This window comes from Halichoeres trimaculatus, unplaced genomic scaffold (genome assembly GCF_033239565.1).
Source record: "Halichoeres trimaculatus isolate MK-OKI-2021-1 unplaced genomic scaffold, fHalTri1.1 fHalTri1_scaffold_17, whole genome shotgun sequence".
NCBI classification, from domain to species: Eukaryota; Metazoa; Chordata; class Actinopteri; order Labriformes; family Labridae; genus Halichoeres; species Halichoeres trimaculatus.
In genome coordinates this window covers 14,462,374-14,480,247 of record NW_027437195.1, presented here as the reverse complement: position 1 = coordinate 14,480,247, position 17,874 = coordinate 14,462,374, and positions in this window count along the sequence as shown.

Here is a 17,874-nt window from a genome sequence, read left to right as displayed (position 1 = left end):
TTTTGTGGTAAGTGCATATATATAGATTAGCATATAGACTAGAAGCAAACTAACTGATGTAGAATATATTTTTTCTTGTAACTCTTTTGTAATACTTCAAAGAGATTTTGTAGAAATATTATTTGATGTTTTTCAAACAGGGAAAAACAATTTCCCATACTTAATTTATTGGATTTATTGAATTTGTTGCATTATTTATGAATACTAAAGGAACAAATGAAAGACGCTCTGAATGTCCAGATGTATTTCAACAGGAAGAAGAATTTCATGTTTGTTTTTATTCAGTATTGTTTTGTATGTTTGCAGGTTGCAGAGTATTTAGGTTTTTAAAAGGTGTAGTTGCTTAATATTAGGGATTTGTTCATGAAGGCAACTGTATCAACTATTTTTAATCTTAGAATTAAGCCATGGATTGTACTCTGTCTAGTTTCTCATTGTATCTCATAGATGAACACAAATCCAAATGCTTTCGTTGTGGTTGATGGAAACATGATGTGTACAGTTTGTTAATTAGGGACTGATTTTCACCCTTACTTTCATCCTTTCAAAGACACTGTAGGAAACTGTGCTGAAGAATAGATGCACAGTTGCTTATTTGGTCTCCTTTGTTGGAGTTTGAAATGAACACAAGATATTTGTATGAAAAAAGTATGCACTCAGTGAGTAAACCCCTCCAATGACATCCTCACAATACGAATGCACTACTAATAAGGCACTTACCATACAAGCATTAATGACCACCATACCCACATACCAAGGCCACTTTCATCAGAACAAGGCTCTGTTTCTGTAGGCTCAAGGTTCTTACTAACCTGATGCTACATCCCTGCAACATGGCCCTAATGGCCCCCACAGCCCACACATGAATATTCTTGATCCTGCCTCAGCCAGACAAGCTCTGACTTCCTGTTCTAAATGTTCAGTTTTTGAAGCTCACATGGAGACATCAGAATTTTTTAGTAAAGTATAATATATAAAATAATACATATATACACACATACATACATAATACAGGGTGGCGCCTAGTTGTTAGGCGCCCCCCTGTTGGCTATGGCTGACTTTTGCAGCAGCTCTCTCTTCTTTGTCCGTTTCTTGGAATTTTTTTGTCTCTTTTTCGTCATCTTTGTTTTTGGTGTGACTCATTACTTTGTATGACTCATTTGTTGGTCATGAGCACCAAACTTAATTGGCTTCAGCAGTATTTTTTCTACTTTTTCTCCTGCGTTTGTCTGGAGATCCTACATGAAACCATGGCTGCATTGTTTGCATGTGAAATCAGCAGTTAGCAACCCATAGTATGTCATTGCTAACTGGTGTAAGGCCTGATGTCTCTCCACAAGGTGAGGGGGAGGTGAGGATCAGTGCTGGTTCTCAGGTGTGAGCTAAGAAGGGACGACATCGGCCTGTCCTTCCATCCATCGTTATCTATCTCCAATAAGATAGACGGGCTAGCCATGCTAACCCAGCAACAGAGGGAATACCAGAGGGCAGAGTAGCATCATGCTACTCACAGACATGGCTAATGAAGCTAACATCAGACACCAACGCCACATTGAAAGAACTTCACCTGCTGTGAGCAGACAGGATCCAGGAGACAGAGACTGAACAGACTGCTGAAGAAGCTCAGTCCTGGACCCTGTGGAGGTGGAGGCTGGCTGAACTGGACAATGATGAACAAGCTGTCAGCATCTATTTTCTTATGGACCTTTTTGCACTTTCTATACACTTTCTTACTTTTGTTTTTTTGATTGCTGCTGTGACTTCAATTACATTGTACTTGTTACAATGACAATAAAGTTCTATTCTATTCTATTCTATTCTATTCTATTCTATTCTATTCTGTATTTATGCTGGGACAAAGTCAATAAAAAAAACGCATACAGGGTTTTAATGCAAATGAAGGGTTAATTTAGAGTAACACAAACCCCATTTGCACTTCAGGTACACCAACACTAGCTTGATATTTTTATGAAAATAAAAAACAAATAAAACAATTATCCACAACAATACAGAAGAATATAGATGTCAGTTTTCTCTAAAGACATTTATTCAGATATTTCTGCAAGTGTCTGTTGTTATTGGTTTTGCATTGGTAAAGAGACATCCGTGCAGGTCTGATAAACCAGACGCTGCCTCAGAGATCCCCAAAGCTTGGAGATAGGACTGTCACCCTCCCTGTTGTCCTAATCTCTCCCACGTGGAAATGGTGTGTCTGTGCGGATGAAATTGAGCGATAGCTGTCTGCTCTTATCTGACAGGATTTGGTCCACTGGGAGAGATTTGGCTGCAATGGGAAATGGAGGAGCTGACCATAACTCTGAGTGTGGTGTATTCTGGTGACCCCCTGGCTTAGTCTGCAATGCACAATTGAGGAAACACACACAAACTCACAATCAGATAGGTACAGTATATACAAACAGTGTTACAGCACAAGAGCATAGATAGACAGAAAAGCCAGGTGGTTGTGTATGTTCTTTGTCCTCTGAGCTCTATCTCTCTCCTCTATCAGCACTTTCTGCTGTCTTACCATAATGGACCCGCCCGGGATTTAAACGTCAGGTCATCACCCCGTTACCAGACTCATCAGGGTACAGGATATTGAAACAGATAAATGAGAAGGAGCTGAGGGATAGAGAGATGTGTGGGCTGTAGATTGTTGTAGACACAGTGTCCAGGCATAAAAATGTAATATTCCAGTAGGAGGACTCACAGAGATATATTGTCCTCTGACTGATTGGGATGCTTAGCTGCATGCTACAAAATGATCTTATCAGTTTCATTGGCTCTGCTGTTTTACAGTCTCATCAGAATCTGAGGGGGGCTCTTAAAATCTTATTTTATTTTCCTGCAGAGAGTTGTGACTTCAGTAAATTGGCTTTCAGGCACAGAAAATCCTTGAAAGTGTTGAAGACAAAGTGCCTTTCATACAGTAAATAAACTGAATCTGCTCATGGAGACTTTGTTCTGGGTTATAGCATGTTTATAGTGTTAGCACCACTTCTTCAAGGTTGTGTAGTGTTATCGGTTACTGTCTAGTTCTGCCTCATCGCTTTGAGAATTTGTGTTTTCTTTCTGTTCACTGTGGCCACATCTATTGAATGGCAGAACAAAACAGTGCATAAACAAAGCCTGAGCAAGGCTTCGATGCTGAAAAATTTCTTTAAAAAAAGAGTGCAGAGTGTACTTTGAAGCCAGATTTGAAATGAAAATCACATATGATGGTTTCAGAGTCACAAAGAACATTTAACCTGGGAAGATCACCATGCTTACTTAGCAAGCAAAGCTAATCCTGGCCAACTCATGGCCAGTAATGTGCCAAGTTTTATCTTTGAATGGAAACAAAGTCCCTTTTAATGACTTTGCAGTGTCTCAGATAAAAATATGGACATGAAGAAACACTAGAAACTGTACTTTTATTTTTAAAGGTCCCATATTCTGCTCCTTTTCTGCAGTTTAATATGGATCATTGATGTCTTCATGAAATGATAGTAACATGTTTTGGTCCAAAAAGCCAATAAATCAAGCACAGCAGCATTGTTTCCAGGCTCTCATAGCCCCTCTGTTCAGAACGGTCTGATTTAGTGGGCGTGACCTTCATATGTAAATGAGCCACCACTGATACCGCCCCGCTCTTCCACATCACTGAGAGCGGCGCCCCGAGCTCCGAGTGCACAATGTTTAAAAAAACAGCAAAGCTTGTTTACCGCAACATTACAGGTAAAAACAACAGGCTAACAGCAGCTACAGTCAGCATCCTGAAGCTAACACAGAGACAGGGGGGACACTGAGGAAAAGCTCTTACATCTGCTCCACAGCACACAGCATTTAGAATACTCACATTTCCAGGGTCCAAGGTTTGTTGGCGGATTGTTGGTAATGCGCCTGGATTCAGGACTAGTCTATTCGCTAGTCCTCTGTTGTACTGTCCACAGTTGGAAAAGCAGTCAGCCGTTATGTGACTAGCCCACACATGCACAGTTTTACTGAGTGTAGCTGGCACATTTCCTTGATAAATGAACTCTAGCCACTTAGTCTTGTCTTCTTCTGAGATGGGAAGCTTGTGCATGGAACTATGTGGCTGTTTGCAGCTAAAAACAGAGCAGTGATGGCTCTTCAATTTTTAGCATTTTTCTCCCGGGAGGGGAGTAGGCGGGGAGGAGGTTCAGGGGTATCTGCTCTGGTGGACCAATCAGGTCAGACTTGCTCCTGATTGGTCAAAAAAGGGAATCACTGACGTTGACAAATCCCCAAAATCCAAACAACTCGTTTTAGGCCAGGATTTTACATTCACAAGCACTACTAAGTACAGGTTTGGTCATTAAATATCACATGTTGTGGGCTGTGAGGAAAGCCAAAGACCCACAAATTTCACTAAAAGACTTAACTAAGTGATTTTTGCATAATATGGGACCTTTTTTAAAAAAAAAACACAATACAGCAAGACAGGCAGAGTAACATGTACTATATGCATCATATGACAGGGCTCCTGCATCCAGTAGGTTAAAGACCCATATTTATTTGTTTTATATCATATAATACACCAGGGATATGTATAAAATTACTTTTGCTTTTAAGTACAATAAAAAATAGCTTTTGAAGAAATTGCTTTTCTTTTCCACAACAACCCCTTTCTACCTGTCGAATTCACCCAAATGCTTAAGAATGAAACACCTCAGAACCAAAAAACACTGAACCAAAAGCCATGAATAAAATATTGAGGTAGACATTGAATGTTGGGCTTACTACTTTGTTGCATTTTTCTAACATCCCCCTTACTGTACAATCTAATGGCACTGCTGTATTTGTTAAAATGCATCAAACATGAACAATCTGCTGCTGTTTGAGAGAGTCAGTTTGTACAATGTCAGTATCTAAGTATTTGAGTCATGTCCCAATGTTTTTGTCCAACAACATTCTGAGTTTTCTGTGTCAACCTCATTATAAAGGAAATATAACACAGGATTTCTGTTTTCAAAGGTGATATGGATTCGGCGGCTGAGTAGTGACTTTCAAAGGATGTACTGATGAGTTGTTTACCCAACAGCAGCCATGCTCTCAGGTCAGTCTTATTGTCCGTGGCCTTTGTTAGTTTTCAAGAATGTGCTTGTACTCATCCTTATTATCAGCTCTCCTGCTCTGCAGCTCAGTGATCCTCTAACAAAGGACACCAGGATGGGTTTGTTAGAGGGAACAAGGGGGCTGGATGATTTGTACGTTGAGCTTGACTTCAGCAGAAGCATGAGAAATGCTCACACGCATCTGATCTGGCATGGGGCCAGAACGCTAAGTAGCCTTAGGAGAAAAGGATCGTAAGCGTGATAAGGAAAAAAAAAAACGAGACGAGGAGGAGACTGAAAGGTCTGAGTGTTTTCTCCCTGGATCACTCTGTCCAGTTTCAATGACAGGAGTCTCTGTGTGTTCCTCTCCTGTTACCCGACATGACCTGTTGCTGTTCTTTTACAATGAGGGGGATAAATACTCACATAGAGATTACTTAACCTTTAGGTCAGGTATCACTACTCTGCACACAAATTATTTACGACCTGTACCTTCCATTTAACCTTGCTTCAGACGCTGTAATGAAATATCTTTGAGCATCATCTTGAGATGCCTCCTCCCTTCCCTTCCCTCTCCCTCTCTGTGCTGCTGACTGAGGCTGCAGAGCTAGGAGTAAATAAAGTGTTTATACTGTGGCTCACAGCACTGAAATATCTATCCCTGCTGAGTCTTTAAAGCAAGAAATAGTATTCAGCTGCTGCAGGCTTCAGCACTAAGGAGTAGTAAGACTGCAAATCACCCCAAGATTTACTCTTATTACCTATCACCTTAACAGTTCATATATGAACATGTTTGTGTAGGGTGACATCTGGGATATGTTTATATTTACATTGTTTACCAATGTGAGAGTAATATATGCATTAAAACAACCTTTGTGTCCCCTGATGTATAAGTATTTACTTATTTATTCTTTACATGTGAGTTATATGTGTGTGAAAGTGCCTTTCAATTGTAAACATGGACCTAATGCTCAACTGCAGCATTCAGTGAAATTTTGTAGCAAAGTAGAAGCTCCCCCTGAGGGTAATCTGTTCAAATATTACAAGTGTAGCAGTAATGTTATATGGTAATATGGTATGGAATATTAACATAAGTGAATAAAGTGTCTGAGTGAAAATATGAGAGGGGAAATAATAGGAATTATGAACATATGTACATTAGTTTTGCTTAATTATAGGGCTGCATGATAGCTTAAGTATGCAGAAATATTATTGCAAATTAATTATTAACACGTATGACTCTTAAATAGGCTAAATGTAAATATCAAATATTCTGAATATAAACAAAATTACAGTGTTTGAGGTAATTCTATCTAAAATGAACTGCCTTTCATGTGTATTTATTTTATCCATAAACCGCTTAGAACAAGCTTTAAAGGGTCACACATTCACCATTCTACCGACTCCAGTTACCTTCAGTTCACCTTTAACACAAGAGCTACGTCTTAAATCCCTTATTATGCTCTGTATCAACTCTCTAACAATATTTTTAGTCTCAAATCTGAAAGCAAAATATCAAACTAAAGCAGACTTTTGAATTTTCCAAAATATGACATACAATAAACATTACTAAGATGAGATGTTTTTCAGTTATAGAATAGAATAGAATAGAATAGAATAGAATAGAATAGAATAGAATAGAATAGAATAAAAAAACTTTATTTATCCCTGGGGGGAAATTCAGTAAGGAAGTGTATAGAAAGTGCAAAAAGGTCCATAAGAAAATAGATGCTGACAGCTTGTCCATCATTGTCCAGTTCAGCCAGCCTCCACCTCCACAGGGTCCAGGACTGAGCTTCTTCAGCAGTCTGTTCAGTCTCTGTCTCCTGGATCCTGTCTGCTCACAGCAGGTGAAGTTCTTCCAATGTGGCGTTGGTGTCTGATGTTAGCTGTGTTAGCCATGTCTATGAATAGCATGATGCTACTCTGCCTTCTGGTATCCCCTCTGTTGCTGGGTTAGCACAGCTAGCTCGTCCATCTTATTGGAGATAGATCTTACATTCCCAATAACGATGGATGAAAGGACAGGTCCATGTTGTCACTTTTTCAGCTCACACCTGAGAACCAGCACTTAGTCCTCACCTCCTTCTTCTTACCTTGTGGGGAAACATCAGGCCTTGCACCAGTTAGCATTGACATGCTACAGGCTGTTATTTTTTTCTGTATTTTTTCCATTGGTGACATGCCTTCTGTGAAAAAGGTTGTTAGTGATTCAGCCAATGCCCTGCCGAAGGTCAGCATTGTGTGAGAGTTAATTAGAAGGGCTCTAAGCTCATTGATGGTAAGTGTATGGATTTTAATATGCAGTAGAAAAGGTATTTGAAAACAGGTCCTGATTGAGTTTCCATGGCCTGTGCAGCGAGCCTGCAGTGAACATTAGAGGATCTGCAGCTTTGCTCTTCAGGATCTCCTTCATTTTTCAACACTGAAGTTTTCTGGTTGTACTTCCAGAGTAATGCTGAACCCCATTTAAAGTGTTTTTGATGTTTTTCTTAAAAATGTGTTTGTAGGTATTACAGCTTTACATCTTCAGCCAACAGTCACATGAATCTGGCTTCACTTTGACAAGTCTACATGAAGAACAGTCAGCTGTTGCACACCTTAATCTGTTGGCTAACACGAGTATCAACCAGGCTGCTGAGGTCACGTGCAGCCACCTTAGCAGTGGCTGTAATAATTGGGCTGGGATTTCTTCATCCCAGTCTGGGGCATAAGGGTTGCTCTTTATGCTAATGGCCTGGGCAATTAGCTTGTGGAAACAAATCTAAATAGACCTAATCTGCATTAGTCCTACGGATACTAAGTCACAAACACTCTGCTGACCCCAAAAGACACCCAGTGCTTTACTTTCACCTCCTCAAGGCCAGATCTGTGTCTCCAAGCTGCAGGGGAGCTCCTCATGTGTTTTCCAGGGTTTTCATGTCTGCCGGAGGACAACACTTCTGACTGTCAAAGAGACAGGAGAGCCCCTGTTGGACAGCACAGATCCGGGGGCCTCTCTTTTGATTGGCTCTCCTTATGTCCTGAGGGTGTAATTAGGAGACGGGTCAGGAAAGGTCCAGCAAAGCCTGTTGCATCATTGAGACACAAATGACCCGTCATGGGCTGAGACAATAATGACATGTGTGCTGGTGGGATAGTGATGACAGGCAGCCAGCCATCATCTTCAACACAAACACGTGATAAGATTGCACTAACATGAGATTGTTGATCACAGCGTTGGTGCTCTCACAAAATGTGTTTTTATCTTCAGGACCGCGTTCAAATTTGCAGAAAAAACACTTGGGCATGTGTGTTTTTCTTTGAAAATGTTTTTTCATCTGATTCTGACATCTCAGAGTCGACCCCTGTGCTTCATCTTAATTTCAATCACTAATTGTTGCATGATGAAGTGTTTCCATTGTGTAACGGGTGTTTGAATTCTGTGTGTGTGGTGCGATCAAAACCCCCAATGGGAATTGAAGGCTTGACAAAGCATGTGTGACCCCGGCCCCCAGCTGCTGCTCGTGTTGTGCATAATTGGAAAGTGTTTATGCGCAGTTGACATTTAGATATTTGAACAGGCTCTCCCATAATCCTAGAGGAGGAGTGCTGTAGCTCTTTTTATTGGCGTGTGACATTTATGCACAGTGTGCTATAGAACTAGGATCTATTGGATTAAATGTTACATACTTGTATTAGTATGTCACTGTTACTATCTTGTCCTGACTTCTCAGCTAATACCCAGTTACCGTGTCTCTTATTTTGAAGAAATTGCAACTCTTTTCTCTGCATGATCTTGCATTGACATGGAAAATTAAAGTTTTGTTGCTAATGCATTATTCATAACATAATTTTCAGAAGCCTTAACAACGTTGGGTTGTGCAGTTTTACTCCAAGTTCTCATATTTCCTACAAAATCTCAGATTCTGAGGTGAGGGGTGGACACACAGGGATCATGAGTACGAAGGTCTCCCTGATCAAACCCTCTGATACTTCTGTGCAGCCAGTGAGCTCTCCTTCTGTTAAAGATCATCATGTACTGTTTAGATGAACTTTCACTCCCTGAATTATGCTGTAATTATAATACCCTGAAAACTACATTTCAGGAGGTTTAGTAAAACAGTATCACTAATCTGCTGTTCTTATTTTAATGAGTGGTGAAACCAGGCAGTTTTTACTGAAATTGTGCATTTATGCAGTAGGCTTATCTTCTTAAGGTTTTAACATAAATCATTTAAACACACCTTATATGTAAGGTGATTTATTTTAGGCCTTAAGCTTGAGCCAACAAAGCTTTTTTTAGTGTACTGACCAAAAAAATATGAATACTGAATGCAGTTAAACATTTATTAATGACTGCAGGACGGCTGGATGTTGAAAAAAAGATGATGGATGGAAGAACATTTCAATGTCATGTAGATCTGGATCATATAGGTAAGACTTCTGGGGCATGTGTTTGGCTCCTTAAGCAGATTGTATGAGTACACATGGTCACCCTCACCAGTTGGCACCAGTATTTATGTTAGATAAACAGTTATAACTGATATTTTTGTACATGTAGACTCACAGTGCCTACAGTGGGGGAAAGATGTAGCCCTTTTCAAAACTATACTAGTGTTTTGGTTCATCACAGTTAACCAGTGACTTTTAGCAGAATAAGTCTGTTGATGTAGTTTCATTTCCCATGAAAACCAAAAAGGGTCTCCTTGTACACACCATCTTGTCTTTAACAAATATCTAAACAAAAAGGTATTACAAGGACAGTTTCTAATTCAACAGTTGCTGTAATAACGATAACCACAGACACTGGCAGAAAGTCACCTGTTAACATGGTAACGCTTCAAACTGAAACACTGTTACTGACACACTGCTGTCTGTGTAAACTGAACATGTCAGAGTGTTTTTTTTTTCAGCTGCTGGACTTGAAGTCAACAAACTGAGGTCTTCATTTCATGTTGACATGTTTTCACTGAAGAAAAATATTTTATTGGTCGCACGTAATGTGTGTGTGTGTGTGTGTGTGTGTGTGTGTGTGTGTGTGTGTGTGTGTGTGTGTGTGTGTGTGTGTGTGTGCGTGTGCTGGCTACTTAAAATAGCCTAACGGCAGCATGCAGCTCTTCAACACCTCAAACATGTTTATCACGCCTCACTGGTATTTCATTTTGACTGTTATGGTGGTGTTTCTGGTGACAGGTTTTGATTTTTAAATTAATAATTTGGTATTTACAACAGAGAATTGAATTTAGTTATTTGCTGTCAACTTTTTGGCAGAATGTGTCATGTTAGCTATTGTTATAGCAAGTGGTCATGTATTTCAGTGGCAGTTTTTTCATTCAAAATGTTATCTTTGAAGTCCAATTTTGTTTTTTGCAGTTAAATTGGTGAGGAAACTTGACATGTTTGTTATAAATGTAGCAGAGCCACACATTTCCTGCGACACTTGCATAATTGAAAAGCCTACATGCAGTATGGCTTTACACAACTTTCTGAATGTTTTCTTATATTTCAACAAGTTGGTTAGTTGGATTTTGAATCTTTGTTTGATTGACTTGGAAATAGGTTGTTTTGGACCATCCTCAAGATATTAAACACTGTAATTAGACTGAATCACAAAACAACAAATAGAGGTGGCCCTCCCTTAGCTGAATACTGATCATCCATAAAATTAAACTCACTGACAGGTGAAGGAAAGCACCAGTCAGTGAGCAGGATATGTTGCACATTTTGTGTACGAGTTGATGTATTTGGAGCAGTAGAATGAGTGAGGGTAAAGATATGAGGTACTTTGTTTCTGTTCTTGGTGGTCACTACCTTTGGAGAAATGGTCAAAGGGAGGAAAAGTGGTGAAGCAGCACCAGAGTCATGGACGGTTAGGGCTCACTGATTGAGCTCATTGGGGGGGAAAGGCTTGTTTAATCTGATTCAAGAGTAAAGCTGCTGAAGCTCAGGGGCCGTTAACACGACAACAGTTTTAGGGTGAAACACAAAGGTTTTGTTGCGTTTCAGCCTCGAGTTTACACGGTTTCAGCCGACCTAAAATGAAAACTTTTGAAAGCGGCTAGAGTGGGATTTTTCTGAAACGCTGCAGACACTTTTGCTGTGTAAACAGTAAGCCGCCGTTTTCAGTGGAAATAATGATGTCACACTCCCATCTGCGCATACAACAGGACAACAGTACCGGTGTTACAACTGTCACGAGCTACCGTGTTGTGCTTGTGCTGCTCAATCTGCTGAATCTGCTGACTGTCTTTATACAAGATGTGCATCTGTTACTCCACATTTGAACTTAGTATTCCCCAATACACCAAATGATCGGTCCAACTCTACTTTGGTGGAAATCTCCCAAAAGCAGCTTCTGGACAAGACAGTTACAGCGCAGACTACAGGCCTGGCATGCTTACTACAGCATTTTCAGTCCCTCTGTGATTCCGTGTAAAAGCACATTTTTTTTTCATGTGAAACGTCGTGTAAACAGGGCCTCAGAATACTGAAAGAATCAAGGCTTGAAGAATTAATTGAAAGTTGAAAAAGCACACAGTGCATTGTGGTTTGTTGTGGATGGGCTGCATGGCTACAAAAAGTTAGACAGATGGTCACAGTTGAAAGGCTGATTAGTGTAAATATTTTAAAACAATTCAGAATGTTGTAGGATGAAAAAAGATAATCTAATAATTCAAAATAAAATCAAGTGTCCTAAAATGCAAACCAGTGTGTTGTGCAAATAATCACACCTCATGCTAAATGTGTAAGGCACATAGCCTCACAACTACAGGGTAGTTGCATAAACAGTGGTATCCCCTTTTTGTCCCTATCTCAATCAGTTTTTAACTTTCAGAGGCCAAGAGAAAGCTTTTTTTACGCTATACCCTTATGATCCAATGGTATTCCACTTTGCTTTCACCAGATATATAACCATAGTTTTGCTTATTTTGAGAGCCTTCTTTTCTTTTTTTCCCCTCTATAGATAAATCCTCATCCCTCTTTCTTCAGCCTTTAACACAGAACTGTTTTTTTTAAGAATCTAAAAGGACATCTCTACTTCCAGGCTTTCAGATAAATCAGCTAAATACATTTGAGGGTTTTGTTGGTTTAGCATCAAACAAATAGCTGTGGATAATATTTTTCCTCAGTAGTAAAGCAGGGCTTCCCATTCATGTCGTGGTTACAGAATTCCTTAAAGGAATGCCCCGGATATTCAAATGAGCTTGTAAATTACTTTTTGTCATCCTGGTAATGTCCTGACTGTTTATCAATCATCATGTCATCAGTTGGACTTCCTTAGGGGGAAGAAAACAGGAGAAACTGTTGCAGCTGTTTTTGGGGAAAGGCAGTTGCCAAGTTGTAAATCATAGTGTAAATCAATAACAGCAGCTTCTGAGTTTCATTATGAGAGCATGCCCTCTAATAAATCTGTTGAGAGGAAATTAGCTGTGCATGCACCTAATGCTCCTTTGTAGAGCTTTTTTTCTCCTTCCTTTCGTGATGATAATCAAATTATTTGGCACAGAAATGCAAGATGTCTGAACATGATTTCCCATCTTTCCTGTTTTAATTAGTGACCTTTTTTATTCAGTTATTCCTCTCTAATTCTGGGTCACCTGTGCTTTTTAAACCGATGTTCAAAGACATGAGCAAACAGGAACAACTAATTTGTGACTCTTATGATTCCACTACTTGAAAATGTGCTCTGCAGCCCTTCAAGTGTATATCAACCTTTTTTTCAACTAAGACAAGACTGAATTTTAATGATGTCTTGTGTATTTCCTTTTTGGGTCATTTTTAACCTGACTTTGCTTCAAAAGCTTCATGTCTCTGCATCCCCCACCCCCATCATCACACAGCAGCCAAGTCTGAGCACATAACAAAGGGCGATGATTACATGGCAATCCACAGCTATTACCCAAGAGGTGGAAAACATGAGCTATTCCAAGCAGCGGCTCTTCACTTCACCACCGACCACTTCATCCCTGCATCCCCCCCTTCACTAGCTTGGGCTGTTCTTCCCAGAAACACTGACCACTAATGATAGAGGAGCAACACCTGAGCATCCTGAATGACAGCATGCAGCCTGTTCTCATGGAAAGGACACACTTCCATAATATGATTCAGATGAATGGGTTGGCAGCATTGCTTCCCTGAATCTCAAACCACAGTTTCCTCCTCAGGCAGATGTCATGCTGCGTTTGGGCTTGTTGCCAAACGACGGCATCCACATACCTGAAAGAGGCTCTTAATATTCCTCAGGGCTTACACAGATCAATACTCTGTGTCAACAGGTTTTAAACTGATGGGTATGGTAATACAGTAAATATATCATTTTAGCAAAGCGTATCGACACTCCTGTAAATTTCTGATCGCTGGTACTGTTGTTGCATGATGACTCATGGGCAATTGGTCGGAAATCACATCGATTAGGTGCTGGGTCCAATTAAGAAGATAGGCTCCACATAAGAAATAGTTTGCAATGGATAGAAACAAACAGTTTTATTGTTTGTAAGGTCCATAGTTTAGCTGTAAATTATCCTCAATTATTGACACATTACTCTGCTTGTTTTCTCCCAGCTGATTTCCCAGGAGATTTAAACAGGCGGGCAGAAATATTAATGGCATGCAGCCTTTTGAGTGTCAATTCAAATGTATTCTGTGTGGCTGTGCTTTGTGTAATCAGATGGTAAGCTAAACCTGATAAATGCAAATTCAACCCAGCTATTCATCATGGTTACTACAGCAAAGCTGAAACTACCTATGTGATTCAGCAGTTAATATCAAAACCAAAACCAACTCTATTATGAGTCAACCATGGTTTATTTGCAGGTTTGTGTTTTCCTAACAAGCATTTAAAATGTTTCCCTGAAGGAAAGATGTAATTTTCTTCTAATTACCAAAACAAATCAAGACAAAGCTGGGAGTTTTCTTATGATTTATACAGGTTCACTCAATGGTTGTTTTAGATTTCAAGAGGGTGTAATTTAAATAACTGCTCAATTTAGACCCAGACTGTCGTTAATTTTAATCTCTTTTCCTGAAATGTAGAATGTCTCTAGATAAATTGTTCAGTCAGTATGATTAAGTGTACTCTCTTAAAATGAATTTAGTGCACATTGGTAAACACACGCAGTCTTTGGTCTTCTTTGACTTTGTGGGGGCACTTGTGGTGCATTGCTCCCTCAGACAGAACAGAACAAGGTGAAAAACAAACATTTAACTCATCACCTAAGGTATATGTACTCCTTGATGCAAAGATTGATCATACAAAGATCAGCTGTGACATCATGACCACATTTCTGTCCCCCAAATAAGGTTGACCTGAGGAGACATAGACTCAGTCAGACCTCTGAAGGTATGCTGCTGTATCAGGCAAAACTGCATTGAATGAATGAATGAATGCTTTATTTCGAGCATGTGAAAAATAATACAAAGAGAAAAATAAGAAAATCAACAGTGAAAAGAACAAATGAAAACACAAAAATAAATAGAAATAGAGAAAAAAATACAAAAAAAACAAAGCAAAAAAAAAAAAAACAACCAGGGAAAACAAAACAACAGCAATAATAAAAAGAACCCCCAAAACAATTTAAACAGTTTTGACATGGGAGTAGGAAGAAGCATCAGCTTATTCAATCCTACCCCTTCTCCTATTCATAACTAGTTAATGATAAATTCACCCTTATCTATTTCTTCGTTCTCAGCAACAGATTTGTTTTCTTTTATTCTTTCAGCTACTTTTAGAAAGTACTAACCACTGCAGATCGTCGCACCCCACCAGATCTGCAATTTTGGAGATGCTCTGACTGAAACACTCATCGCAGCTCTGGCCTCATAAAGCTGACTGAAATGATCACACTTATCCATTTTTCCTGCGTCCAACACACACAAAAAAACTGAGAATGAAACGTTCAGTTGCTCCCTAAGGTATCTTGTTCACCACCAGGTGCCACAGTTAGGAGACGATGTTATTCACGTCACCCGTCATTGGTGGTAATGTAAAGGAATGTCTGCTTGTTGTACAAAATATTCAGAACTCTATCTTTTCCTTATTTACTGTATCACATAACCTCATCTGCATGGGCTTTTTGTGATGAACACTATCTGTCTTCAACTTACTGAAACTTGACATTTCAGTTTGTCTCAGTGTGTATGACTGCACATCATCTCAACATTATGACCTCATCGGCTCGGCAAACAGCCTGGCCAGGATGCTCTGTTTGGTGGAAATTAAATTCTGCTGCCATGATGTCAGATGACACAGAGTTAAAGACATCCAGGGGTCACTGGAACAGGAAATGACTACAACTACAGAATAATGTCAGGTAAATGAGAAATGGACGGACTGGCTGTCATTCAAGAGGAGCTCTTACCCCTGAGGAAAATGAGAAACAAGCATTGGAGATTAAATTTCCTCCAGATGGAAAAGCGTATCAGAAAGTGAGAGTGGATGGGACAATGAGCACTTTTGTGGGATTTCTGACTGACACACAAGAAGTGTTTGAGTGTTTGAAACAGCTCTCATTAGGATTCCTGAGCGGACAGCATGGCACCTCTGTGGCGTCCTGCAGCAAGAATTATAACAGGCAGTTTAAAAAGTCAAGAATCAAGCATATACTATATATGGACATGAACAGTTATCAAGGGATGCTCAGGAAAAGTAGATGATAGAGTTAACAGGGTGGTAGTGGTGTTTGTTTTTTATTATTTTAACACAGCAAATCGTATCAGTCTCCTGAAAGGCTGCCATCGCATACAGATGCATTGATGTAAGATGAAGCAAGTAGAATATTAATATTTATCTTTTCTCAATCAATATCAATTCTTGGTGTTGGTACTAGAAAGTACATCATTTGTATAAACTTACAGTCATCTCTCATGTGAAACATAGTACAGGACACTTATTTTTTCTGCAGTACATGGCAGTAGCAGTTTCTAGCTTTAGCTACATCCTATGCACCCGCACTGAAAAAAAAAAAAATAATGAGCACATGCTTAAGTCAAGTCAAGTCAAATTCTAATTTGCTTACCCTGAAAAAATGATAATATTTGGAGAGTGAGCTTTTCTACATAATTCATTATTCTGTTTAATGCATTAATTCATCTGGCATTCATTACAAGATAGCTGGAAAATTCAGCAGTAGCTTGTTCTGCTTGTTTGGATCCTAATTTTCTCAGGTGATACACACGTCAGGGAATTAAATTAAACTTCCAGATAGGCACTGATTATGCAGGGCAGGATTTCTACTACACCGCTCGGAGCATGTGTAAACATTGCCATATTGTGGCTCAGCGAGAGTCTCCGTACGTTGTTTTCGATCAGCTCCTCTGAGTTCGGAGACGCCCGCTGCTGTCACTTGCTGGGATCATCTGAGCCCAGATTAATCTAGAAGACACGGCATGCATCTTTCTCTGCGTCTTTGCTCTGCTGAGAACTTGATAAGAAATTCACAAACCTTCCAATCACAATTCAGAACCACTGAGGAATACTACAGTAATGAGTTTCTTCCAAGGCCATTTGATTGCCATTTTCCAGGTGAAAGATGGATACGGGAGGATTGGGTCCCTGAAGGCCCCCAGGCTACAGTCACTCCAGCGTCTGATTTAAAAGGAGACTCCTGCAGACTGGAAAGCAGGCGGATTGGCTAATGGGAAGAACCCATTGAGACTTAAAACAGAGATAAAGAGAGGAGGAGGAAGAGAAAAAGAAAATGGCAAAGAAGAGGGGAGAGCAAGGAAAGTGCTCCCAGCTCCCTGGTGACACGCAGAGTGAGCATCGATCAGTGAAAGTGTCTGTTAGTGTCCTCTACTCACGAGCAGAGAGTCTCACTTGTGAGTGGTGTGAACATCAAGCAGCCAAAACGCACCATGTGGGACTGCTCTCATAACAGGTGGCAAGAAGTCTGCCTCCTGTGCTCGAAGATGCTGGGACTTCTTAAACTGAGCTGAAACTACAGAAGAATCTGCCTAAAAGTTAAAATATTTGCTCTGTTATTGCTAAGACTGCACCAGGTTAGCTGAGGTGGTGCTTTAAATGAAAGCCATCCATCACTGAGGCTTGCTTTGGCTGTCATTAGCAGGGGGTTGTGTCTTGTCTTGTCAGGGAGATGCTGGGAACAGGCCCTCAGAGGCTCATGGGTAAATCTGTCCATGCTCCTGATTCACTGGGTCATAAACGAGGCGGGGTGTTGTGATTACAGGGCCGAGGGTTGAGATATCAAGGTTTGGGTTGAGTGCAGGAAAAGATCGCCTCATGGCGAACACGTAGCGCTAACAGTGGAAGGAGAGGCGCTGCATGATGGAACAGGACCTGAGGTTACAAGCTGCAGAGGCAATGACAACTTAACAAGGTGGCACATTTGTAATTATCATTCATGACTATCATTATCTATTGCATGAGCCAGCTTTTCATCCAAACCATCGCACTTCTTTCTGTAAGCCAGCAGGTATTTTTATATGGCATAGTTTTACAGACGGTGAAGTGTTCCTTTAGGCCACAGAGGGAAAACTGCACTGCTGGGTTTTCTGCGAGTGAACTGGCTGACCTCAGATTCAGCGGGAAGAAAAACTGTAAAGCTTAACTGAACAAGAAATGAATTTTCATATCCAGCCTATGCCCTTGAGAAGTCTTATTTGTATAAATAGATCAGTGCCGTGATGTGAGATTGTGTGGTTATTGTTCTTTTGCTTATCTTGAAACAGATTCAATTACACCAAGAATGAACTTTGACGCACAACAGTGAGAAAGAGAAAGCATTAATTTCCCCGATGTAAAACTAATTACACATTTCATAAACAACAAAATATTTACAGTTATTAAAATCTGTTATTAAACGTTTAAAGACTGTGA